Below are 26,692 nucleotides of genomic sequence, written 5' to 3' on the forward strand. Positions count from 1 at the left end.
TGGTCCTTCCGGGCGGTGACGCTGTCGCAGGGAGGAAACGCCGCCATCGCCCGCCTGCGGGTGATGGTCCAGTCGGAGGGCCTGACGGGGCCCGACCTCCTGGCTGCGTTCGTCACGCGCCAGGTCCTCCCGCTCCAGAGCCGGCCTCATCTGATCTGCCAGATGAGCGGCCAGCTCGATCCGAGCCGGATGTGCACCAAGGAGATGCCGTAGCCCGACGCCGCCGACATGGTGAACTACCTCGCCAACTGTCAGCTTTCCGACGACTGGCAATTCGGCAAGGAGCCATACAGCCGCGCCAATCCTCCGCCTATGGTACGCTCCCCTTCTCTTTTTCTCTTTCTCTCTCTCAGCTTTGTCGCCGAGTTCCTCTGGGCCGACTCTAACTCAGTCGGCTCGCTCTTTTTGACAGAATCCTCCGCTTCGGCCGGCCGGCGGAGCGGACGTGGAGCGCCGCTTCGTCCCCGACCGGACCGAGCACGACCAGGAGGACCCCGACCTGGGGGCGGTCCATATGGAGGACGCCGCCGAGCCGGCTGGCGGCCAAGCCGGTGGCGAAGCAGGCGGCTCCGGGTTCACCGCTACCTTCGAGGACTGGCCGGACGAGGACGAAGCCGAAGCCGTCCCGCATCGCCAGCCGGCGTCTGGACGCGGCGCGGGCTCCTCCGGCGCGCAGCCTGTTCGGGGTAGAGGCCAGAAACGTCGCGCCACCCAGGGCATGTTCGGTAGCCGGACAAAGAAGCCCAGGGGTGGGGCGGCGGCCACCAGGCGGGAAGAGGCGGCCGTGAAGGCGGCTCGTTTCCGCAAAGTGGTGAAGCAGCCGCAGACTGTGTCGGCGTAAGTTCTCTCTTTCTTCGTACTGTCCTTCTTTCTTTCCTTTGATGGTTCTTGAGTCTTCGTCTTCTTTTTCAATGGTCAGAGCTCCGCTATCACTTGAGCGGGCGGACGCCGGCTCCGTCATCGAGTCGCCAGGGGGATCTGGGAGCACCACCCGCCGCGTAGATCCCCGCGCCGCCCTCCTGGAGGCGACGGAAAGGAACGCGCGGGAGGCGCGGGAGGAGCAGGAAGCGCGGGAGGCGGAGGCACGGAGGGCAGCCGCCGCCCAGGCAGCTCGGGAGGAGGAGGCGGCGAAGGCGCTCGCCGAGGCAGCTGCCAAGGCCCAGGCAGAGGCCGAGGCTGAAGCGGCGGCAGGGGAGGCTTTGATGGTCACCCCCCTGCGCACCATGGCGCCCAGGGACGTGGATCCCTCGCCAGGGGGAGCCAGCGGTTCCCAGCTGGGGCTGGGAGGAAGCGGTGACGACGTCGTCATTTTGGGGGAGGCGCCGGGGCCGACTTCTCCGACTAGGACGACCCAAGGCCGCCAGCCTGAGCCTGCGCCCGCACAGTCGGCGGGGGGCGAGCCGGCCGCGGGGGCTGAGGTGGCGGTCCGGGTTCCGCCAACCCGGCGTGCGGGGAAGGCCGCGGCTGAACCGCAGAAGGCTGCGTCGGAGCCTCAGCCGTCCGTGGGCTCCAGCTCGTCGGCCCGAGACGCGGAGGCTGCCAGCGCTACCTCGGGGTGGACGCCGGGCGGAGGGACAGCGGTGGTGAACGTCGTTGCTCAAGACGTCCGGACCCGGCTGCAAAGCCAAGCCGCAGCGCTGAGGCAGTTCACCGACGAATTCCTCGCCACGCGGGCAGCCATTCGGGTTAGTATTCTCATTTCGTTCTTTCTTGATCTTGATTTTTCTCGTGGGGGCGCGTCAGCGCACCCACTGGGTGTAGTCCCTGAGTTCCGAGTCGGCTGCTGAGCAGGCGGCTTGGAACTTCTTGGAGATTTTTGTTTTTGCTTCTTTTGTTCTCACGTCGGTCTTCTGTCCGTCTTGCAGGACTACCACAACCTCCGAGCGGCCGCCTTCAAGTCCCAGGCTCGGGAGCTGACGCAGAAGACCGCCGATCTTACTGAAAGCCGAGGTATGTGACTTGATCTTTATCTCATGTGGGGGCGCGTCAGCGCACCCACTGGGTGTAGTCCCCGAGATTCGGGCCGACTGCTGAGCAGTCGGCTCGGATCTTCCTTGATGATTTCTCATTGTTCTTCTTCTTCTATCTCTGCAGCGGCCAACGCCAGTCTGAGGGCACAGCTGGGGGAGTCCCAGACTGCTCTTCGTGCCAAGGACGCGGAGCTCGCCGCCTTGGTGCAGGAGCGCGACCGCCTGGTCAAGAAGCTGGCCGACCAGGAGGAAGGCCACAAGGCTGCGCTGAAGGCTGCGCAGGATCGCGAGGCCGCCCTCCAGGCCGAGTTCGAGACGGAGGCGGCCGGCTGGGCGGAGGTCAAGCAGACTCTGGTCTCTGGCTATGGCCAGATTGAGGACCTGGTTGACGGTAAGTCATCTACCCCTTCGTCCTTTCTTGCCATCTGCCATTTGACTTGTTTTTCTGATTTTGGTGTTTTTCTTTCCTTTTCTTCTTCGCGCAGAGTACTTCCCCGGCTATTCCACTGCCGCCAACCAGGCCGTCGAAGCCCGTCGCCAGGCGAAGAGGCAAGCCGGCTTCGAGATCTCGCCAATCGCCGGCCGCTCGCTGGAGGAACAGCTCCTGGCGATCCAGGCTCGCATCCAGCCGGCTCACAGGCTGCTCCGACGGCTTCAGCACGCGGGATCGCAGGTCTTGGGCGCCCTCTGGCCCGGCCAAGTGGTCCCTCGTACTCCCAGTCGGACCGCCGACTGGCTGGAGGTGGCAGTGGGCCGCTTCGAGGCTTGGAAGGCGTCAGCGGCTCGCTCCGGCGCCAGGCGGGCGCTGGAGTTCGTCAAGGCCTGGTATCCCGGCCTGAACCTGGACCAGCTGGCGACCTGGCGGCAGCAAGCCGACACGGAGCTGGAGCCGGCGCGGCCGGCCATCATTCGGCGGGCTTCAGCGATCGCCGATTACACCGACACCAACGTATTCGCCCCTGAGGTGGACGATAATGGAGTCGCCCAGCCAGAAGATTGGTTCGGGCTGGACCCGGCGCATGGTGAGGACTTGGCGGAGGAGATCGACTCCAGCGACGAGGGCGAGGAGGAGGAGGAGGAGGAGGGTGAAGACGCCGAGCCGGCTGGTGGAGAAGCCGGCCAGCCTGACCGCGCCTCCAGCACTACGTCGCGTGCGAGTGCGTCTCCTGCCGCGGGAGGTGGTCAAGCCGGGACCAACTAGGCGGCCACTCCTTCAGCCGGCGAGCTGCCTTCACCGACCAGCTCAGCCTCCAAGTCGCGCCTTAGTCTTCTTTCTTTTGTTTTCCTGTCTTGTTACTTTTGAACAATGTTTGGTTAAGTCTGCACAATTCCACCCACTGGGTGTATTCAAACTTAAGTCTGTTGCCGACCTGTGGGCGGCTTTGTATATAAGTTATGCAATCGGTCTTTCCTTGTACTTTCGCTTTTTGTCCTTCTGCTTTTTTCCTTTGCCGCCCTCCCTTGGTTGCCGCCTCACCTCGTCTTGTCTCCTTAATGGGGCTCCTGCCTCGAGGAAGGGAGTCGCCGGCTTCTGGAGGCCGGCTATGCTCCTGGCCGACTAGGAAAAGCCGGGCCGCCTTCACGCCTCTCTCTGGCTGAAGGGGCCCACAGTCCTTGGGCCGTACGGGAGTGGGTCGTGGATGACGTCGGGGCTAGCGTGGCTACAGTTCCGAGCCGCACGGGAGACGTCCCTCCCGTACGGCCTCCTGTAGCCATGCCCGCCTCGGGCTTCGGGGGTCGTGGGCCGCACTGTGGCCACACCCCGTCACATCGCCGTTATGTTGGAGTGGTTGTGATCTTGGCCGGCTTCTAGGAGTCGGCGTCCTTCTCGGCCGGCTTCTTGGAGTCGGTGAGGCTGGGTCACCTTCCGGGAGTCGGCTTTAGTGGTAGCCGGCCGGGGAAGGCGGCCCAAAATGCTTGGAGTGCTTGAAGGCCTAAAGGCCTGATAAATTTTCTGAAGAGCCAGGGGTAGTCGGTTAGGCTACCCGTGGCCATTTACCCCGACATGACAAGTGTCAGTTTCTCTCGGAGCAGCCAACCAGCTAGTGGTTGTAGGGGGCGGCTATTTATAGCCTAGGGAGCAGCCCGACATGATAAGACATAAATGCCCTTCAATGATATGACCGTTAGGTGGGTAGATATTTTGGGACAGCTGGCGCATAGCACAGCAACGGTCGGAAATTTGAGGCTCAAATTCCTCAGGGCTATCATGTTCCTCACTGTGTAGGCAATCCGTACGGGCGAATTCCTAACTCCTCAGTCAGAACAAATTCCTTAGAGACCAGAAGAACTTCGTCTCTGTCACTGAAGAATATGACTGAACTGTATGAGATTTCCAATGGCTTCACCCGAAGGGGTTGGTAGGTGTAGGATTTTGAGTTGAGCGTCACATGGAAATTTTTCCTTAGTATTTCCTCGACCCCCTTTAACAGTACGGTGTTTCCTATGACTCAAGAAAGAGAAAATGAAACTACGAAACCAAAAGTCTTCACGCTTCATGTTCCTCGAATGAATACCAAGTCTTCAAGGTCACACCAATTTCTTCACTTTCAATGTCTTCAGAAAGTCTTCAGAAATCCAAAGTCTTCAGTCGAAGAACTTCATTTTTAGGGGTCGACTTTCTCTGTAAATATCAAACTCCTCATAGACTTATAGTCCTGTGTACACTCATAAATGTATTAGACCCTTAACCTATAAGTCTTCAATACACCAAAATCACTAAGGGGCACTAGATGCACTTACACGGAGGCGGGGCGAGCAAGAACCGCAAGCGACTCCAGCAGGCCTAGACCTCATCAACAGCCTCCCCGATGACATCATCTCCCTCCTCCCAATCAAATATGGGGCGCGGACAACCGTCCTTTCCCGGCGGTGGCGCCCCCTATGGAACTCTACCCCTCTCAACCTCATCGACACCCATGAGCTCTGCCATGGCTATCACAAAAGCTTGGATGCGGTCTCCAAGATCCTCAGCAGTCACCTGGGCCCAACCAGAGGCCTTAGAATGGCCAAGTTCTGTTCCAATAGCAAGGACCGAGCCAAGCTTGACGACTGGTTCCAATCCCCCGCCCTAGACCAGCTCGAGGAGCTCACTTTTGATGATGAGCATATGCGCTCGCTGCCACCGTCCGCACTCTGCCTCGCGCCCACGCTGCATGTCGCCAAGTTCAGGAACTGCCATCCCCCTTAATGGCGCGCCTGCTCTTATTCTACCATGACTGAAGCACCTCGAGCTCGTCGTCGTATGCCTCCCAAATGGTGACATGGAGCGCCTACTCCATGGTTGTACTGCACTCGAATACCTTCGTCTTCAGGCGATCAATGGGTTGAGTAGCTTCCACATCACCTCCATGACTCTCCGGACTATTTATGTGTGTTGCTGTTGCGGCAAGAAGACATCACAAGATGTGTACCATGGTATGGTCACTGAGGATACACGTGCACTTGAGAGATTGCTTGTAGTTGATCAAGAAGGTCCAACAAGAATCAATGTCATTTCTGCGCCAAAATTGACAATGGTGGGCTACTCGTCTGACAAATACTCCGAACTTGTTATTGGATTCACGCCCGTTCCGGTACAACAGCCACCTTCTACCTCTTATTCTACAAATTAACATTATTTCTAATTTTGAAGATGTATGTTCATCTGTCATCCAGAAAATGATTCCGACAAGCTTGACCCCAAAACTGCGCATAGTGAAGGTCTTGGCACTAGAATCTATCGACCCCAACCTGGAGCAAGTTGTCAGTTTCCTGAGATGCTTTCCGTGCCTGGAGAAGCTATATATCGAGGTGATGTTCCTTTCCTGTTAAATTTTAACCATAAGGGAGTTCAATTTGTGAAACCTTTTCCAAGTTTACAATGACAATGTACTACGATTTCTAAAGGATTCTTTTGGAGGATTTTAGTAAATACATGTCTCCCCCCATATTGGTTGCTTGATCCATATGGTTACAATCCATAAGCATTTCTCCTTTGGATTCATCTGTACTAGTTTTCTTAGGGAACTTTTCATCCACTCCAACCTCTAGTGAAGAAGGCTACATTTTTCTAGATTGTAATCAAATGCCCATGTTAATCATGTCAGACCGAAGATGGCATGTTAGTGCATTTTACAAATCCTACAACCAAATAGGCTTGTAGTGGTGTCCAAAACTGCATGTAGGCACTAACACATTTTCTTCTTTTGTAGATAAGATTAGGCCCAGTGGTGGATAATGTGATACAATATAACAATCACGTCGAATTCCTAGATCTGCATCTCTCAGAAATTACTTTGAACTCCTACTGAGCGACCTTACCATAGATTATATTCGCTAGGTTCTTTGTTGTCAGAGCAAGGGTGCTGAAGGAAATGAGGTTTGCCCTACATTTATTTCACAAAAATTAATGGTTTGTTGATCAGCGCCGGCGGCTGCGGCAGAATGGAATAGGCTCCGAAAATGTTGAATTTCATTTTGGAACTTCAGATGACAGAGTAATCGGAAGTCATCGTGCCAACCCCATACATGACTTCTCAGTGGCTGACCCCTTTGTAAAAATTATGAGGTTTAGAAACCAGACTTAGAAGTGGTAATATTAGTTTGAACCTCTCTGATATCCATGTTCAGCGAATCATCGCGAGCGTTTGCAGCTCATGAGCTGAATTTCATTTCTAATATCAGTTTGAACCTTGTAATCTTCGAATTTGAACCATATAACTCTGGAATTTGAACCTTGTAATATTTTGAGCTTTTGTGGTACAATCGTTGAAATGGCATCGTATAAGACTCGTATATTGCACTGGTGCGCGTCGGTCCTAAACAAACGGTTTTTACCCCTTTCCACGACGGCCTTCGGAACCGTCGCCAAGTGAGTGTGTGCGATAGGGGGTCCTTCCCACACGACCCAGAAACCGTCGGGGATATGGAACAGTTATCCAGAGGCCTTCCAAAATGTAATCGTGTGCGATGCAGCACACACTAAATTCTTTCTCACGTGTAGTATCGGTGATTAAGTGTTTCTAATGACGCAGTGAAACCATACGGTCTGTTGTAACGAACAGTTTGGGAAATAGTATGTAAGGCACACGGGCCAACAAATGAACTGTGTGCGATTTGTGCCCTATCGCACACGAGTTTTCTGCGTAACCCGTCTGCCATGCTAGACTCCATCGCACACGTTTTCCAACAATTACCGTCTGCGATAATGTTCTATCACAAACGGTTCAGGAGCCCCTTCGCACACATACAAGTGCTGCAGACCGTTTGTGATTTGTTAGGTATCATCGATGGTTGCCGCAAGAGTGACGTGTGCTTTTCGTTTGGGATCCCACACGTTTCCTGAAAAAATACGACTGGGATTGTATTTTGCATTGGGCACAGTTTACTCCCAATTCTCGTGTGCGATAACGCGATATCACAAATGGTTCCGGAGAACCAACGCACACGTAGTAGCACTGCGAATCGTTTGCGATCTGCTGTGTATCACCGACGGTTCCAATACGATTGACGTATGCTTTCCGATGTGGATCGCACACACTCATTTAGTTGAACCGTGTGCGGAGCAATTGCCAGGTTAAATCAAAAATATCCCATTTTGAATCGGCACGCAAAAAGCAAATTCGCCACAATATTCAATTGAACAAATAAACAAAAATATCCCATTTTGAATCGGCACGCAAAAGCAAATTCGCCACAATATTCAATTGAACAAATAGTGTCCACAGGAAGAACATTCATCAGATTTCGCAACAATTGCAATTGAACATATGGTAGCTAAATTCCAATGATTTGTCCACACATATAAGCATTACATAATTAATCATAATGTATGAAATACGAAGACCTCATCAGATGGAAAATAATGGATCAATGCGTTATATGTTTAGCGGCTAACTCTTACTCAATGTTCCAGGAGAAAGCATGCTGAAATATTCATCATCAGCAGTGGGATTCATTTAGTGATCCAGGAAGAAGTCGTTGACAAATCTCCGAACCATCAGCTATTCACCAGCCGGGAGCGGTTCAGGGGTCCTCGGTTTTAAGATGAGCTACAGTATTTTTAAGATCAGAATGTGCCATATGAGTGGAGTAGAAGATATTAATTAAGATAGACTTACTGGTACTAATTCGCGAGGATCGTCACAACTATGAGCAGATTTGCAGATGGAGATCATGTGTCTGCAAACATAGTATCCACAAAGGTTGGTCCCTGCTTCTTGCTGAGGACACTGAAATTTTTTGTACAAAATTAGTCATGTATTTGTCCTGTTAGGAACAACCTAACCGATGTTAGATGTATTATTTTTTCTTTGGACAAAAAAGAAAGAGGTTTATTTAGAAGCTTGAACATTTGACTAGCGTAAGGAAAGGTATTTGCAGAATGTTGGATAAATTTTCCAAAAATAATGGATTTCGGTGTGTTACCGGAGAAACGATCTCGTGCTGCAGAGGTAGTTTCCTCTTGAACGGGTTCCCTATTTTAGTTTCCCACAATGCGAGCACACTACAAATGATGATGAATTTTGACAAAATCAATTATTGAAAAAGATATGAATGCAAATTAATTTCAACATCATAGAATTCAATACCTATCCAAGAATTGCTGAAGATGCGTCAGATCCTGAGCGTTTGTTGACTCTCTGACAGAATCGATGTAGTAAACTGTGTTCTTGTTTGGAACAATGAATACCAATATCCAGTGATTGCTACATATTAAGAAAGCCATGAACTTATGAATGATGTCGAAATCTGAAACACAATCAGTGTCTGCGTGGTTGTTTACTTGACTTACCCTTCATGATATGGCCAGAGAAATGATTCTGCATGGGACGTGTTTTCGAAGATACGGACGACCGTGTTAACGGCCCAGTCCCGTCGGTCCTTTTCATGTAATGTTGTGCCATTTGCTAATGCAGGATCTATGAAATACACACTCTCTCTTTGTCTTCTCTGCGCGTTCAATCCCCTAAGAGGAATAAAATGTAGTTAGTTGTTTATCATTTACAGCCTTGTATGGAGAAGTTGATCAGAGTTTGTTAAGTACTTACAAAATCACGCATCTAACAAGAGTGGCATCGAGCAGATTGAAGTTGAAGAAGAGATGTAAGTCCTCGAAACTCACAATGATGGAACCAGCATCGTGTCGGAAATAACCTCTGTTGTAGTGGACTAGCAAATGGTGATGACCTTCTGACATTTGATCCATGCAATATTCATGTAACTCGCGGCAACTGGCGCTACACTCATCAAAGTATTCGCCAACAAGAAATGGCTGACCATGGACGTGATTGCGTGCTTTAGGTACTTTGCTTTTCTTCTAGCAAGCAACAATTCTACTTCATCATCCATGGCATCAGAAATAATATTACTCCCCGATTCGAACAAGTTGCTGTTAATTTGGTTCTGCGCGACGAGTGCTTTAAGTAAGAGGCAATCGTTCTCTTTCCTCTTCACTTTCCCGCTGCGCTTCCTCATGGTCGTGGGTGTAGCCTTTTTGGCCACTTCCTTCTTGGTACTTGAAGCATTTCTGGCAGAACGTCTGGTTGCCTGCACGGTAGACTGCCGAGCAGACGGTGAAGCTTGGACGGACTTCTTAGCAGACTATTTATCTATGCCGGACCGCTGAGCCGGCGGTGCTGCAGTGACGGACCGCTGGGCTGTAGGAGCAGAGGCATCGGACTGCTGACCATGCATTGAAGCTATGTCGGGTTTCTATGCAGGTGGTGCCAACTTGTCGGTGTGCTGACGAGGCTGTGCCAACGCGTTGGTTTGCTGAGCAGGAAGTGCTGACGCATTGGTATGCTGATCACGCACCTGCGGACCGACGGACTGATGAGCAGTCGGTTCTGGACCTACAGACTGCTTAGCAGGCAGTTCCGAAGCATCAGACTGCTTAGCAGTCTGTTCCACCAGGTTGGTCTACTGAGCATGTGCTGCACCTGGGTCTCCCCCCGCTGCTTCAGCGGCCGGCAACTGAACCGGTGGTGCATCATTAGCAGTTGTAGGCCTTGCCACTGGCTGCTTTGGGGCGGAGGATGACATGGCCTGTACGCCACAAAGTCGGTCCGGCTGATCACAGGTTGATCCATCAGCCCGCGAGAGCTGCTCTGGCAAGGAGAGCGTCACCGGTTAAGGGGCGACAGTGGTTGCTCTTGGCGGGGCTTCAGGAATCTCATCGATGAACTCTATTTCCTTTCGTGGCCACTGGATGTGATGTAACAGTGTTTCTCCCAAGGTCCTTTGCTCATCAAAGTCTCCTAGGACATTCTTCAGGGCAAATTCATTGAATCCAAGCTTTACTTCAGTCACGTAGCACTTCACACGGCCCGGCTTCAGTGGCACATTGTCCAAGAAGAGGCCATCTTCCAAGAAGGGTGGGCAAACCTAGGCCGTTGCACATTTTAATGTACCTTCATAATGTGTAAGCACGCCCTTCAGTCTGTCTTTCATTCCACATAGATCAGATATAGCATCATCACGAGCAGCTGCAGTCTCAGTGTCGCTCGGGTCAGCTGATGCACAACTACTCTTGTGTAGTGTTGTCGCACAATAAGCAGCATCATCCATGCCCGCCTCCCCTCCCATCTACTGGCTATCTGTCAATGTTAGAGTCTTCTGCATCATCATCATTGACTTCTCAACATCCTTTCGAACAGCCGGATAAATCTCCTTCTTCAACTTTTCAAACAATGCATTCTGCTTCATTTCACTCCTCGCTTTTTTCATGCTGAGCCTCTCTTCTTTGCTGAGTGTGAAAGCCCTCTTGTGCGGGACATTAACGCCTATACCCCTTACACGGCCAGGGGGCTCTTTTGTGTCCAGAGCAATGGACAGAATGTCACATGGCCCTGAGTTCCTGTAGAACCTTCCAGGGATCTTGGAAGCCTCTACCATCACTTCATACAGTTTGGCGTCACGTGCGTTTTCAAAGTAATAAGTTCCGTCATCACGCCTCTTTGCACGTGCCCGCTAGTAGTCTCTAGCGTGTTCACTCTTGATTTCACTAAAGACCGGACTCCCACCCGCCACTACTACTTCTTTGTCTTCCTGTTCCCATATCAGTTTCATGCGGTAGTATCCTGCCACACCCATACGGTGGGGGTGTATGTTCTTCTTTTGAAGTTCTGATTGCTTGAAACTCTTCGTAGCAAACTCTGGAGTTGCCCTGACCCTTTTGAATTCTTCCCAGTCTGCCTTTGTAATTTGGGGGTATCCGGGGATTGGGCCCTTGCCTTCACTCAAGTACTTCTTATACAACACGTGCTTCCAGTTTCTCCAAGAATCCCTAGCCTTCTTCAGTGCAGCATGTTCCACCTGCATTCTCCACTGCTCTGAAATGTTGAAGTGATCCATGATCTCCCGGACTATCCTTCGCCGTGTTTCTGTGTGAGCCTTCCGAAACCCCGGCAGATTAATGTTGAGCCTTGCCCTGCCAACAAATCCACACACACTCATGAACCTCATGCATGCTTTATCTGGTTTAGTTGGAGCCCAGGACTTTAAATCAATCTCGGTTACTTCATATACACCTTTAGGCTGGTGTGTGGGCTTCCTTGGAGCGTTCCTCCGTGTCCTGACCGGAAGGGTAATTGCTGCATCTCTATCCCGTTCAAGACTACTTGATCCCTCACAATCTGCTGAAGACCTAGGGTTGTCCGAATCAGATGAAGATACATGGCTTGAATGAGTACTGTCGCTGCTACTCGGCATCTATAGAGAACACATGCGAAACTCAGGAAAGGAGGATAAGCATAAAACTAACAACTTGGTATCAAGCTTTCTAAACATGCCATTCAATAATTTAGAAAATGTACGGCTAATTTGTTAAGTTTGTGTGACTTGCGCGCCCGTGATCTGTAAATAGGCAGTAACTTATTGGAACAAATACAACTTATATGTAGTAAGGAAGGTAGATAATGAACATATATACGCTCTCCGTTATTTTATAGCCAATTTGGGAACATACGGAACGAAATTGGAAGAGGGATTACGAGGAAATATGCCTCACCGCGATGGAGAGCAGTAACTAACAGGCTTCTTAATGCAAACCCGGCCGGACCACAGGAGAGGCGAGGGTTACTGCATCAATATGCTCGAGGGTGGCTGGCGAGCAAACGAAGACGGCGAGGCACGGGCCGCCGCGTGTTGGGAATGGCAGTGGAGGTAGGCTTGACGCCGAAGAGAAGCACACGGCCGGGGTGAGCACGGCGGCGCCGGAGAGGGTTCTGCTGTGGATCTGGGGGAGGGGGAGCTGGCGAAGGAGATTGGGTGGACTTGTTGAGTGAAATGCGGGCGGACGGTGGGGGGTGTTGGCGGCCTAGGTGAAAAGGGTGAAAAATATCCCCGGTCGCCGCGCGCGCGGAAAGGCCAATGCAAACGGTCGCCTCTAAGCGCTCGTGTGCACAAACAGAATAATTTCGTTTGAAATGAAGACGTACTAATTTTGAAATGAAGACGTGAGTCCATCGTTTCTCATCTAATTTTTTCACACGTAAAGCAATCATAATTTTACCACGGGTTTGATTTTCTGGCGCATTTCAGGTCTCGTGTGTTATATGTAAGACATTTTTTGGCATTTATCGTGCATGTTTGCATATAAATAAATTCCTAGCCAGACTGCATTTCCTGTCAAAAGGGATGCTGATTGCCGTTCGATCTGGGAGCATCCAATGGTGCAGACGTATGATCCGTGGGGTTTGGGTTCTGGCCAATCAGAACGCACGACTCAGATCGCACGCGTGGCGAGGGGGGGGCATCGGCCACGGTTTGGTAGGCACACGGCTTTCATGTGTGAACCGTGTGCTATTTGAAAACATTTTTTGGGAGGGGCTATTTGAAAACATGTACATGTGTTGTAGAAAGGGATGAGGATCGTTGTTCGATCAAGGAGAATCCAACGGTGCAGACGTACGATCCGTGGGGTTTGGTTCTGGCCAATCAGAACGCACGACTCAGATCGCGCGCGTGGCAGAGGGGTGGGGGTGCATCGACCACGGTTTAGTGGACACACGGCTTTCGTGAGTGAACTGTGTGCTCTTTGAAAACATTTACATTACCTAACATCATATTTTGGTTTGAATGAAAACATGAGTTCATCGTTTCGCCTCCAATTTTTTTCCACGGTACGAAATCATGAGTATAGTGGAGAGTGTCATATACTAGTATCATGAATATACAGTACATATGATACTACCTTTAATTAATTATAGCGCATAGTATAATACATAGAGTATAGTATATCATATATATATATATCATATTTATTGCCATGCATGACACAAATTAGCATCGCATTTAACATGATACGGTATCTACCTACAATATGTTACTCTAACCCTCTTTATATATGTATTTAATTCTTTGCCACGTCAGCATATATACTTGCTATTTCCGAGTGCATGACATCGTCGGCTATGATACCACCACTATGGCCAGCCTTATATAGGGAGTATCATATAGTACTATATATATATATATAGTATCATGCATATGATACTAGTGTATGATACTACGTACTTACCTTCATAGTGCATATATAGTATCATAGAGTAATACTAGCTCCCTCTGTAAACTAATATAAGAGCATTTAGATTACTAAATAGTGACCTAAATGCTCTTATATTAGTTTACGGAGGGAGTATATATCATAGATGACCGTATTTATGGCCATGCATGACACAAAGTAGTATATCATTTATTATATATATATATGTTACGGTATCTACCTATGTTACTGCTTCTTTGCCACATCATCATATTTTCTATTCCCGGGTGCATGATACCGACTATGATAACCCCACTATGGCCACCCTAATAAGGCTGGTCGTAATATGGGAGTATCAAGCGGTATGATGCATGCCAACTAGACTTTTTGGATGATGTGGCACACAGTTAAATGATGAAAGAGAGGGTGTGTGGTATCATATCATGATACCGTATCATATTAAATGTTGTACTACTTTGTGTCATGCATGGTAATTAATAAGGAACCTAAGATACTAACTCGTGATACTATGCATGCGCGCATTATATTACGGAGGTATTGCCAATCATATACTAGTATCATGCATATATACTCCCTTCTTTCCGGTTTATAGGCTTATCTCAAAATTTTAGTTTTTCCATTTTATAAGGCTCAATTTGGTTGTTCCCAATCACATGTCCAGATTCCAAGGTGCATTAAAGTATTGCATGCAAGTATTAAGAGAAAGTTGACCGATGCATTTACTTTATATATGCATGCATGTATTGCAATTAATACATTGGAAAACATAAATTTTTGAGGAAAACAAAAGCATTAATTGGGTGTTCTTGCAAACTACGTACAAAAGGTATTCCACCACTCACCATCTACCTTGGTTGGTGATATTTTTGAATTGAGCCCTATAAGGCTGGTTGTAATGGGGAGTATCATATATATATACTAGTAGTATCATGCATATATATGATAGTGTAGCTAGGATACTAGCTACTTCCGTAATGCATAGTATCATAAGTTAACATCTTAGGTTGCCTTACTAATCACACAAAGTAGTAGTACAACCTTTAATATGACACGGTATCATGATATGATACCACATCCTCTCTTGTGTGCCACATCATCCAGAAAGTCTAGTTGGCATGCATGATATCGCTTATGGTAAGACCATTAGAACCAGCCTAGCTAAACCGGAAAGGAGGGAGTATGAGACTAGCTAGCCACAATGGAGAGTAACATACACATATCCCTAGACTATATATGTTACTACCTTCATAGTGGGTAGTAACATAAGTGTAGTGTCATGCAAAGCTTCATTTCTTAGGTTACAGACTCATATTGCATTGGGACATGTGATGCTACAATAACTATCTAAGTTACTGAAACTATCTCTCTCCTCATTAACATATTGCCACATAAGCAAGTTTGCTGAGTTGGAGTCGGTGTTACTGCTGAAGTTACTCCCACTTTGGCTAGTCCGATACTAGCTAGTCGTCTATGATATACTAGCTACCTCACTAAGAGCATGGTTAATAATACAGCCAAGGGTTGGCTATAAGAAGTTGACATGTCATATACAGCCAACCTCTTAGCGGGTATGTACAACAATAAGCTTCATATACGTACTAGTTTATCAATAGTTGGCCCACCTTAGATCCTCACAAAGTGTCTTGGGTCTCCTGTTGCAGCTGGCTCTACTAACCAAGAGCCCGCTTCTCTTCTCTTTCCTCGAACTAATAAGCACATATATATTATTCTATTCCTTATATATAGCCAGACTACCCACAGTGGGAGTAACATAGGTAGTAACATCACACATATCTAGATAAAATAGATGATGTGGCAAGCAATAAATGAAGAAATGGAGGAAAGTGGATATGTGTGATGTTACTACCTATGTTACTCCCACTGTGGGTATAGTCTTACTATAGTATGAGACTACCCACAATGGGAGTAACATAGGTAGTAACATCACACGTATCTAGATAAAGTAGATGATGTGGCAAGCAATAAATGAAGAAAGAGAGGAAAGTAGTAACATAGCTAGTTACTAGTAGTATGAGGAACATCACATGGACATATCAAGGCAAGATGTGTCTATAGCCTAATAAATGAAGTGTTGCATGTTACCACACATATATGTTACTCCCCACTATAGAGGTAGTAACATAGACTAGTGTAACACATGGGCATGTTACTAGTCTATGTTACTACCCATTGTGGCTAGTCTGAGTAACATCACACATCTCAAGGCAAGATGAGTCTATAGCCTAATAAATGAAGTGCTGCATGTTGCTACACATATGTTACTCCCCAACTATAGAGGTAGTAACATAGACTAGTAACATTCTATATTAGTACCCATTGTGGCTAGTCTTATGACACTCTATTGTGTACTTAGTTGCTCTAATAATGCATAGTATCATAGAGTAGCTCGTATCATATGTAGTACTTTATTTATATTGTCATGCATGACACATAGTAGCATAACATTTATTATGATACGGTTTCATGATATGATACTTAACCCTCTCTTTCTTCATTTAATTAATTCTATGACAGCTCATCAAAATTGCCTAGTTGGCATGCATGATACTAGCTATGATACCCCCTTACTAACAGCCTAGCAAAGGTGTACAGATCATTTGTGCATCACTTTGTGAGTTTTCATCCGTTTGTTCGAGAAGCGGGGAGAAGTTTGAAACATTTCGGCCGCGAGGTGCGGCCACTGGCGTAGGCCTAGTTGGTATTTTAATTATAGAAAATTCAGATGGAGTTCGGACATCATCAAAATCGATGTGTGCCTGTGGCGTGCTCTCACGACCCCGTGGAAAAAAATTCGTAAAGTTTGGCACAAGTTTTGATGACCGCTCGTTCCAAACCAGAGCATCTCACATGAAGGATCATGGTTTTCCAAAAGGAGACGTGTCAATTCAAACTCCTGTGGCCGGTGACTTCATCGTTTGGCCTCATAAAAATTTCCAGGGTACGCAATCACCATTATACCACGGGTTTGATTTTCTGGCGCATTTCAGGTATCGTTAGCTATATTTAAGACATTTTTTGATATTAACGTGCATTTTTTGCATAAAAATAAAATTACAACCGGAACTGCATGACCCCCCCCAGGAAAGCGATCTGCCGCCGGATCCGGAGCTTGACTCCAGACTCTCGCAACACGAGTTTGACTCCGAGTTTTGAGCCACCGAGAAGTACCAAAAGCTGAGTTGTGTGCACGCGCACACTCCCGCTCGACATTGGCAGGCGGTTTCTCAGTTGCCCCTTAGAGGTTAGTGCTAATTAAGTTCATCATTTTACTTCAGTTAATGCCACCGCTCATCCAGAATACTATTTAACATTGGCAGGGATATGAGGCTTGTGACTTTGTTAACTGGCTGGATGAAGAATGGCATGGCAGGGCTCGAAGTGTTATCACCAAGCTCGCAGAAGATAACGTAAAGCTGAAGAAGAAACTGGTTGATCTGGAATGTACAATTAGTACGATGAAGCAAGAAAGAATCAATCACAGGCAACAGATGAAAGCAAGAGACAAGAAGGAACTAGCATGTGTAGTTGTGGTTGTCGCATTAGCCATGTTCTATGCGCTGTTTGCAATGATGATTAGGGGTTTTGTTAGACAGTATTGCTAAAGCACATCTAGATGTGCTCTAAGTAATGCACATCTAGGTCCTATATATGCCATTGATGTTACACGAAGATTCGTGCAGATATTTTTTCTTTGTCTTTTTTCTTTTCCTTTCTAGTTTGATTATTACTGACTTTATCAATAAGAAGAGCTCAATGTATTGCTTGCCAACTGTCCTACTCCGTTCGTACCGGTACCGGTGCACAATCCCAAAACTCGTTCCTTGTTTTTGTCCTGAAAAAGGAAACCAGCCAAATAGCCAATAGGAGTCCCGCGCAACCCCGGGAATTTGGAGCGACTGGGTACAAATAATTACGGTTGATTATATCAGCGGTTAGATAATATGTCTCTTCAATCCTCACTTCAATTGGCAGTTCCTCTTCTCTGGATACCCCGCTTAAGTGTCCACCATCTTCATCATCCCCGGTAGGCCGCGCTACACACTGGCACACACTCTGCAGCCTTGTCGAGCGATAGCGAGGACGACAGTTCGGCCAGCAGTCTGGTGCCCGATGATACGTCAACATCAGAATCATCCCGCTCGTCTTCCATTAGTCCGGTGTCGAGCCCAGACCTCGATTATATCCGGTTCATGGAAGGGACGCCGCCTCCAGAGTCGTCAGACGACAACCAGACAGACGAGGAGCCGTCGGAGGACGAAGAAGAGGACGATGATGATGATGAGGAGGAATGGTCGAACGAGGAGGAGGGGGACGATGACAGCAACGACGATGATGACGGCGGCGGCGATGAAAAGCCAACGGTCAACGGCAAGAAGCGTCCTCGCCAAGATGATTTCGCGGGGCCATCCAACAAGAACAACAAGAAGAAGAAGGACTAAATTAAGCAGACTGTATATATCTCTGTTTATCCTGTCAATCTCATCGCAGACGGTTAGTAATATGTATTCGACAGAGATCTTCTACATTATCGCCAACAGGTTGGCTTGTTGAACTGTGTGCCCTAACGAGCACACAATTCACAAAAAAAGACCGTATGGGCTGTCTATAATGATCGCACACAATTCTGATTACCGACCTGTTTGCCGGGTATCACACACATCTTGCTACGCCGAATCATTTGTGTTCACCTCACTCATCACAAATGGTTCATCGGAGTGAACTGTATGCCGTATATCGCACACACCTTGATCTGGCTGCCCGTTTCTGTTGTTCTGTCTCATCGCAAACAGTTCGTACAAATCAACCGTATGCCCCTCATCGCACACGCAACTATAATCTGAACCGTGTTTGATGTATCATTCATCGCAAACGTTTTGCATCATTTCCGACGGTTTTCATACACCACCGTTTGCGATTATTGCATCGCATACAGTTTCTCGAAGGGTCTCTGATCGTAGTGTCGCGTTAGCAGCATCCTGCACTAGTGTTGGTAGCACTATTTTGACCTTAATATGCAATGGTCTTAGATTTTATTAACCATTCTCGAATCTATTTACCTTGTCGATCTCATAGCACACGATCTGTATAGCTAACTCGACTACAATCTTCGACATTATTGCACATAGTTGGTTTCTTCAACCGTATGCCCTGTAGAGCGCAGAATTAATTATCGAACTCGAGTCTCTATCATCACCCTTCTGTGTAACTTTGACCTCATCACCCACGGGTAAACTTATGACCGAAGTCATTCCACACACTTCATTTTTACAAAGCTTTTTGCCAATAAACACCCATGATTTGTCCCTCTTCTAGCTGATGCATGGCCAAACTAGCCGGGCGGGAAGTTTGCGCGGTAAACTGCGCGGTAGCGCGGGAACAGGCTCAACAACGATACATTTGGCGCCTCTTCGAGCCCACACGTGGTCAAACGAAACACGTGCGGTGCGGTGTTGTCAAGCATGCACTGGAATCCTCCGCTAAGAACGTTGTGACAAGACATGATGATTACAGGCCGGCCGGCCCGCATTTATTGTAGCGGCCATTTAACCCTTGTGTATCTTCAACCTTTTGATCGCGCCCCACCATTGCAAGAAGCACACCCACCACGACAAATTCTTAGAGGATATCCTGCGCGGCTCCAATGGCGCTCCGAGTGGCTGCCGATGATAAGTAGCAGTTCACCATGCATGCCATGGTGGACACCTACAGAAGGTTCATGGAGCTCTCGGTGGTGTACACCAACAACCCGGTCTGGGTGGAGCACTCCATCTACATCATGGAGTTGTTGCTTGCCGAGGAGAAGTACAAGGTGGTCGGGTTTGACATCGAGTACACCCGCACCCGGGTCTCGTCCCAAGGTTGCCGTCGCCCAGATGTGCATGCGCAACCACGTCCTCGTCTACCACTACTGCCTGGCCACAAGGCCTTGCGAGCATTTCGCCAGGTTTGTCAACAGCCCCCACTACATATTCGCTACGGTGGACATCACCAACGATGTAAAGGTGCTCAGGAATTCGGGCATCGCCTGCCAGAATCTTGTCGACATCCAGGGCCAATACAAGATCTGGGGCAGCAAGGAGCATGAGAAGGACTCACTGGTTCACCTCGCTGAGGCCATCATCGACCCCTACTACAGAGACATGAAGGATTCCTGTAACAAGGACAAGCGTGCCTGGCACTCGGCCTGGATGGAGAAACTCGACAAAGCTCACGTCGTGTACGCGACCAAGGAGGCATACACGAGCTACGACATGTATAGGAGGATCGTTGACATGAGGAAGTGCCTCCTTCCCCAAAACGACAAGGGATCCAGCAATGGCAAGCGTCATCGCAACAATAAGTAGATGATTAGGTCCTCGCTTCTCCTAGTTTAGTATGCATGTAATTGCTTACTTTGGTGTGTCGAAATGTTATGTGTGTAGTCACTTGCGTAATTGTATGCTTAATTTGGTTTTGCAATGCTGTCTTTTTAAGTATATATGTTGATGCTTTGTAGACAGACCAAATCACATCGCACAGGGACTAAACAATGGAACCCGTCGGTGATGATTTCATCAATCACTGATAATTGTATACCAGCAATCGTTTTCTCACAACACACACGGCTTGTTAACAGGAATCGTTTGTGTTGTTATCGGTCTTCCCACACATCTCTGATTACAGACCTGTTTGCCGTGTATCACACATATCTTGTTAAGTTGCACTCTTTTTGTTCTCTTGGCTCAACGCAAACAGTTCATCCGGGTGAACTGTGTGTCGTATATCACACACACCTTCATCTGGCTGCACGTTTCTGATGTTCCGCCTCATCACAAACAGTTCATCCGAGTGAACTGTATGCCGTATATCGCACACGCCTGCATCTGGCTGCCCGTTTCTATTCTTCTTGCTCATCGCAAACAATTAATTGAACTGAACCGTATGCCCTGCATCGCACACGCAACTAAATTGAGAATCGTGTTTGATGGCTCCACCATCGCAAATGTTTTGTATCTTTTTGGATGGTTATTTTACATCACCGTTTGTGATTAATGCATCGCACACAGTTTTGTCAAAGGGTCTCTGATCGTAGTGTCGCGTTAGCAGCATCCTGCAGTAGTGAATGGTCGACATTGCTTGTGCAAGTACTCCAACTACAAACTTCTTCGAAAATCACTCGAGCGACACTGAGTCGCCAGCTAAGGGAAATACTTATCTCTATTGTACTTCATCTCCTCTCCTCTTCGTGAAAAATCCCAACGCAGCTCACAAGTAGCAATGAACGTGTCAGTGTGGATTGTACTTGGAGTCCATCGAACCATCGATGAACGATCCCGTGAACCGCTCGTGAATAGTCCCTCGAACTGAAGACCGAAAGCATGACCTCTCTACTTGGTTGCAAGCATGTAGCCTTCACCATCCGGCAGCGCTTCGCCATCCAGAGCTAATCATTGCCGGATAATCAGAGGGAGGAGATTAGGACCACACAAGGCTTCTAATTATGAGGACAAGAGGATTATCCTAGATCTAATGAGTCAACTAGGACCAACTAAAACTAGAATTAGAAAAACTAGAGGAGGCTCCCAAACTTGTGCATTCATTTATGGCTAATACCTCAAGTATATATAGGTTAGAGGGGAGGGGAGAGGCAGCCACCAACGAGGAAAATCCTCCTTGGGGCGCCAACCAAAGGGGGGAGGAGTTGGACTCCTCCCCTAGTAGGATTCGCCCCTTCCTTTGGGAAAGGAGGCACCTCCCCCACTTGAGCCCTTGTGGCCCAAGTTGCCATCCACCTCTTGGCCTTTTTAGGCCCATTGATATTAAATTAAATATAAAATTGTTCTAAATACTTTCAGACCATTATATATATATATATATATAACATCCCCAGAAACATTTTCCACCTATATATTATTTATCGATAATACCCGGTATTACCTGATACTCTCCAAAACCCTTCTGGTGACCCGGAAACACTTCCGGACCTCTTGGAACTATTCTGAATATTAATGAAACAATTCCACAAATATATTCTCATCACTTCTATCCTACTAATACTCAGAAGATCGTGATTTCCTTAAGCTTTTGACCCCATAGGTTTGTTAACTCACAGACATGAACGAAACCGTTCGTTCAACGACCGATAGCGAAACCGTGGACATCCATATCTTCCCTGTGAGCACATGCATAATATTTGAGTGAACCTTTGGTTATCATGTGATTGTCACTTTGCTTCGCGATAGTTTACAAAACCTGGGATGCATCCTTATCCTCCCGAGTCATCACATGCTCACTATACCAAAATCCTCGTAACCAGTTTTGTTTTTCTTTCTCGTTATCGTGTTCCCGCATCCCCGTGTCATAGTCACCTGTGTCTGGCTAGACGATGATGGATGCCGTCCCACCGAGAGGGCCCTAAGAATATATCTCCATCACTGGAGAATCAAATCCCACTCTTGAGATATCTAGTCCCTTGTCAAACTTTCCAATGAACCTGTAAGTTTTCGTTATGATCACCGTGTCAGAGGTGACGTTTGAACAACACCAAAGCCCATCGTAAGGGATGAAGTGACTACAATACTCTCATTATCTAGGGAGAAAAATTACATGTTAACACTTCGGGTTATTACAATGATTAAAGATGATATTACTCAATTCATAATAAACAAGTTTGGGTCGATTCAATATGATCGTTCTTCCCACGTCATAATCTCAATGTTGTTTTAGGATTAACGTTACACTTAACGATATCCTAAGATCCGAAAAACGTCATCACCAACAAGACTTGAGCTAGTCTTAGAGGCGATACTAGGAACCTTTACATTATCTATTTATTATTTCACAGGTGCATATGAGTTTTCCACTGAATCACATATTCCACGATCATAATTATAGCATGAAATATAAACACTTAACTATGAATATGAAAAATATAATAATCCAAATACAATTTCCTCTAAGGCATATTTCCAACACCTTCCACATCGATGGCATGGTTGCCCAATATCACTCTCCGTGAAGCCGAGCTTCTCGCCATCAGAGACATGCACACCCGAGTGAAGTCCGGAGCGAGACATAATTCAAAGTATGCAAATATGAAAGTCTTTCAGACTCCAACTGATTGCTAGCAATCAATCAGAGTCTAGGGGGCTAGACCAGTGGGTGAACTCAGCGTGCACCCAATGGAACCAAATTAGGAAGAAAAGTCTTCTCAGATCAGCCAAGGAGCATCCGAGTACGTGAAAACATAACCTATAGACTCTAACCGACTGTCGGCGGTCGATTACAGTCTCAATGGCTACACCCAGTGGGTGCACTCAATGTGCTCCCACTGGAAGAGGAATGCATCCGAATGAAGGTGTAAAGCAAGACTTACAATAGCACTTACTCGGATGTTCACCTTCAACACTTCACTTGAATCGTAAGCTTCTTTTGGGTGCCTATTCATCAATTCAATCTGAATCAAAGCCTCCTTGCTTGCTCGCACTTGATCCTCTGGGGTCCTCGATAAAGAAAACGAGGTTAGGGAAGCCATTGGGTTCAAAGTAGGTAGAGGCATGATGACAGCCGAAGCACTTAGACCAAGCAGCGTTGTGTCAGTTGTCATCTGAGTACCAAGGCCGGAATGACCCTATGAAAAATTTGGCACAATATCATCAGTGACATTTACCACTACTTAGTCATCCTTGGGACTGGCCAGATTGACATCCATAAGTGCTCCTCCTCAGACCACTTCTTCATCTTCTATTAGAATCACCTACCTCGGCTCTGTCAACCCATACCACAAAAAACTCATTAGTCTTAATTATATGGTTTACTCAGATAGACTATGAGGAGAATAAACAAATAGCTTTTAAGTCGCAACACCAAGTCTGATCTGCTCCTGATCCTTGCTTGCGGCTTGCTTAGAGTCTTGACTTGTCATAGAGGTGGCAATCATGCACTAATGAAAATCACTGCGCTAGCTCAATACCCGAGTATCATGAAATAAGGAGTTTAATATTGTTCTTACACTGAGGTAACTAGCACCGCCATCTTGTTCACTGGAAGATTGATAGCCTTCCTGGGCTTGGTAGCTTCTTTCTTGGACGCTTGTTTTGTTGTTTTGGGAGTCTTTGTTATCGGTTCAGCCGAGCTTGCTAGGCCGCATTTCAGACCCCGAGGGACTGGAGCCTTTTCCCTCAGATCACGACCCTACTTAGTCTGCCCATCGGGTGCAATATAATGAGAAGGAGAAGATTCTACTTCCTCCCCCTCGGACTCTTCATCCCGACATCACTATCGTCGACATCTTCGGATTCATGTTCACTTTGGAATTGCTGACTAGCGATGTTGTTGGACGCCTCATTTGTTGGTCACTATCGACATTTGGGACCAAAGAAAGCAATCCGCGGAGACTCTGAAAAGACAATCGGATAGAAAAGTCAGAATGATTAGTTTTGATTAGACATAATCATCAAAGATTGAAATTTAAAAAGGACAAGTTTACCTCTAGAGGCAGATGTGCGCAGTCATACGGTTTAACTTGCCCACTTGCTCGGGCATGATACATCTTCATCATATCTACTTTTCCTAACGTTTTTGCTCTTGTTTTGTGAAACTGTGTTATAACGACTAGAGGGGGGGTGAATAGGCGATTTTTACAAATTCATCACTGAGGAAATTCAAGGTGAGGAATTTCCTAAGTCACAAACAACAAGCAGCGGAATAAGTACTCAGGTGCAAGTGTAATAGAGTAGAAACACAATCATCATGATGAAATGAAAACAAGCACAGGGTACAAGAAGCATATAAACAGGATAAGCAGGCTGGAGACAAAGTGACTGAAGATTTAGGAATGAGGAAGTTGAGAGAATCCTCAGTCAAAGTCTTCAAACAGTAACGATCAAGTCCATCAACACATGAATGAGTAAATGGAAGGGTTCAGGAAATAGAACCAGTAGCTTGGTGAAGGCGATGATTTTGTAGACTAGTTCCAACTGTTGTGACAGTTGTACGTCCGATTGGAGCAGTTAGGTATTTAAACCTGAGGACACACAGTCCCGGACACACAGTCCTCACCGTATTCTCCTTGAGCTAAGATCACATAGACCTCGCCCAATCACTCGTGGTAAGTCTTCAGGTGACTTCCAAAACATCACAGACTCGGTCACTTGACGATCCAAAATTTCCTCTTGGATGCTCTAGACCATGAGGCCTAACCGTCTAGAGGCTGCACAGTCCTCAAAGGTACCAAGCGTCGGTTCCACACAGGAACAATCTCTTCAGTGATGCTCAATCACTTTGGGTTTGTAGGTGTTTGGGTTTGGGTTTTCCTCACTGATGATTTTCGCTCAAAGTCCTGTGAGGATGGGATGCTCTCAATGACAAGTGTCAGTTTCTCTTGGAGCAGCCAACCAACTAGTGGTTGCAGGGGGTGGCTATTAATAGCCTAGGGAGCAGCCCAACATGATAAGACATACATGTCCTTAATTTATATGACCGTTAGGTGGGTAGATATTTTGGGACAGCTAGCACGTAGCACAGCAACGGTCGGATATTTGAGCTATCAAATTCCTCAGGGCTATCATGTTCCTCCCTTGTAGGCAATCCACACTGGTGAATTCCTAACTCCTCAGTCAAAACAAATTCCTCAAAGAATAGAAGAACTTCATCTATGTCACTGAAGAAAATGACTGAACCGTATGATATTTCCAATGGCTTCACTCGAAAGGATAGGGTAGGTGTAGGATTTTGAGATGAGCATCACTTGTAAACTTTTCCTTAGTTTTACCTCGACCCCCTTTAACAGTACGATGTTTCCTATGACTCAAGAAAGAGAAAAAGAAACTACGAAAATAGAAGTCTTCACACTTCATAATCCTCGCATGAATATCAAGTCTTCATGGTCACACCAATTTCCTCACTTTCAAAGTCTTCAAGAAAACCAAAGTCTTTAGCTGAAGACATTCTTTTTTAGGGGTCGACTTTCATCGTAAATATCAAACTCCTCATAGACTTATAGACCTGTGTACACTCACAAACGCATTAGTCCCTTAACATATAAGTCTTCAATACACCAAAATCACTAAGGGGCACTAGATGCACTTACAATCTCCCCCTTTTTGGTGATTGATGACAATATAGGTTAAGTTTTCAATGGGGATAAACATATGAAGTGTAAATACTGATTTTGAGGAATTTGATTGCAAGATATAGAAGAACTCCCCCTGACGATGTGCATCTCTGGGGAATTTTCCTTCAAAAGAAAATGCGCATTGTTGAGTAGAATCATGGAGATCTCCCCCTATATCTTGTAACTGATACACGCATTTATCATATGATATGAAGAATTTGAAATTCATGATGAAATAAGGTGTCTGATGAAATTCAGCATGCATGCATTAACGAACTTGAGGAAATAGCATGCAGAAAATAGAGCAAAGTATCAGACCACCATAGGACTTTAAGTTTACAACTCGTTCAACAAACACTTCAGAAGAGCGAGAGTTGCAACTTAACAAAAAACGCCCATATATATAAGACCCGCTTGAAGACTAACTCAAATTTCTCCCCCTTTGTCATCGAATGACCAAAAGGGACGAAAAATGAGGACTAACGCCCCTGAAGAATATCATCAAGATGTCGATGGAGGAGCGCCAGCGTTGTTGGGGTCGTCCGTTGGAGTAGGGCCTGCGTCAAATCTTTGGCTTCATGTGTCTCCCATGATGTGGAATAAGAGCATGCAACCAGCTAAGGAACTTGGACCTTCTTGAATTTCTTCGAAGGTGGCTGTGACCAGTCAAAGTCCTGTTTGAAATCCATTTCCTTGAGTTCTTCAGCACTGTAGTGATTAGACAGGATAGCCCAAGTGTGGTCAAAGACTTCATGCAAGTAGTAGTGGTTCTTCTTCACAGTATTTTGAATGACTGTCGTGTTCTGAAGAATAGCACCAAACTGACGCTTGACCACTTGTGATTTCTATCCACTTTCTGATGTAGGCTGGGGAGAAGCTCACAGTCAGTCATCACACGTGGAGCAGTGACTTGAGGATATTGCTTTCAAGCATTTGCGGCAGTATCATGTGTGGCAGAGTGATCATTGGTGGAATATGATGTAGCTTTACGAAATTGTCCATCCAATGGACGAGTGCCTTCATCTATAACAGCAACCTTTCCCTTCTCATCAGTTGAGGAAATGGTCCTTTTGAGGACTTCAATCGGGGGCAAATAGCTGAGATGATTTTGAAAGTCAA

The sequence above is a fragment of the Aegilops tauschii genome, chromosome 5, assembly GCF_002575655.3.
Source record: "Aegilops tauschii subsp. strangulata cultivar AL8/78 chromosome 5, Aet v6.0, whole genome shotgun sequence".
Classification (NCBI taxonomy): Eukaryota; Viridiplantae; Streptophyta; class Magnoliopsida; order Poales; family Poaceae; genus Aegilops; species Aegilops tauschii.